This window comes from Vipera berus (genome assembly GCF_964194415.1).
Source record: "Vipera berus genome assembly, chromosome: W".
In the NCBI taxonomy this organism is placed as follows: Eukaryota; Metazoa; Chordata; class Lepidosauria; order Squamata; family Viperidae; genus Vipera; species Vipera berus.
In genome coordinates, this window is record NC_138210.1 from 17023893 (window position 1) to 17026392 (window position 2500).

The window sequence follows — 2500 nt, forward strand, 5'->3', positions numbered from 1 at the left end:
TTAAAGATAGATAGATAGATAGATAGATAGATAGATAGATAGATAGATAGATAGATAGATAGATAGATAGATAGATAGATAGATAGATAGATAGATAGATAGATAGATGATAAAGAGTTAAAGATAGATAGATAGATAGATGATAGATAGATAGATAGATAGATAGATAGATAGATAGATAGATAGATAGATAGATAGAAATATAGATAGATAGATAGATAGATAGATAGATAGATAGATAGATAGATAGATAGATAGATAGATGATAAAGAGTTAAAGATAGATAGATAGATAGATAGATAGATAGATAGATAGATAGATAGATAGATAGATAGATAGATAGATAGATAGATAGATGATAAAGAGTTAAAGATAGATAGATAGATAGATAGATAGATAGATAGATAGATAGATAGATAGATAGATAGATAGATAGATAGATAGATAGACAGACAGACAGATAGATAGATGATACAGAGATAAACGTTGGTAGGTAGATAGATGGAAAGATAGATAGATAGAAAGATAGATAGACAGACAGAGAGAAAGACAGATAAAGATAGAGAGACAGGCAGTCAGAGATGGATAGATAGATGGTAGAAAGATAGATAGATAGATAGATAGACAGATGATACAGAGATAAACATAGATAGATAGATAGATAGATAGATAGATAGATAGATAGATAGATAGATAGATAGATAGATAGATAGATAGAGATAGATAGATAGATAGATAGATAGATAGATAGACAGACAGAGAGAAAGACAGATAAAGATAGAGAGACAGGCAGTCAGAGATGGGTAGATAGATGGTAGATAGATAGATAGATAGATAGATAGATAGATAGATAGACAGACAGAGAGAAAGACAGATAAAGATAGAGAGACAGGCATTCAGAGATGGATAGATAGATGGTAGATAGATAGATAGATAGATAGATAGATAGATAGATAGATAGATAGATAGATAGATAGATAGAGATAAAAATAGATAGATAGATAGATAGATAGATAGATAGATAGATAGATAGATAGATAGATAGATAGAAAGATAGATAGATAGATGATAAAGAGTTAAAGATAGATAGATAGATGATAGATAGATAGATAGATAGATAGATAGATAGATAGATAGATAGATAGATAGATAGATAGATGATAAAGAGTTAAAGATAGATAGATAGATGATAGATAGATAGATAGATAGATAGATAGATAGATGATAAAGAGTTAAAGATAGATAGATAGATGATAGATAGATAGATAGATGATAGATAGATAGATAGATAGATAGATAGATACATATATAGATAGATAGATAGATATAGATAGATAGATAGACAGACAGAGAGAAAGACAGATAAAGATAGAGAGACAGGCAGTCAGAGATGGATAGATAGATGGTAGATAGATAGATAGATAGAGAGATAGATAGAGAGAGAGATAGATAGATAGATAGATAGATAGATAGATAGATGATAAAGAGTTAAAGATAGATAGATAGATAGATAGATAGATAGATAGATAGATAGATAGATAGATAGATAGACAGACAGATAGATAGATAGATAGATAGATGATACAGAGATAAACGTTGATAGATAGATAGATGGAAAGATAGATAGATAGAAAGATAGATAGACAGACAGACAGAGAGAAAGACAGATAAAGATAGAGAGACAGGCAGTCAGAGATGGATAGATAGATGATAGAAAGATAGATAGATAGGTAGGTAGGTAGGTAGGTAGATGATAAAGAGTTAAAGATAGATAGATAGATGATAGATAGATAGATAGACAGACAGAGATAGGTAGATACATAGATAGATAGATGATACAGACATAAACATAGTTAGATATATAGATAGACAGACAGATAGATAGTTAGATTACACAGAGGTAAACATAGATAGATAGATAGATAGATAGATAGATAGATAGATAGATAGATAGATAGATAGATAGATAGATAGATACATACATACATACATACATACATACATACATACATACATACCTAGAAGATACAGAGATATAGATAGATGATAGATAGATAGATAGATAGATAGATAGAGATAAAGATAGATAGATAGATAGATAGATAGAGATAAAGATAAATAGATAGATAGATAGATAGATAGATAGATAGATAGATAGATAGATAGATAGATAGATAGATAGATAGATAGGGAGATGATAAAGAGTTAAAGATAGATAGATAGATAGATAGATAGATAGATAGATAGATAGATAGATAGATAGATAGATAGATAGATAGATAGATAGATAGATAGATAGATAGATAGATAGGTAGGTAGGTAGGGAGATGATAAAGAGTTAAAGATAGATAGATAGATAGATAGATAGATAGATAGATAGATAGATAGATAGATAGATAGATAGATAGATAGATAGATAGATAGATAGATAGATAGATAGATAGATAGATAGATACATAGATAGATAGATAGATAGATAGATAGATAGATAGATAGATGA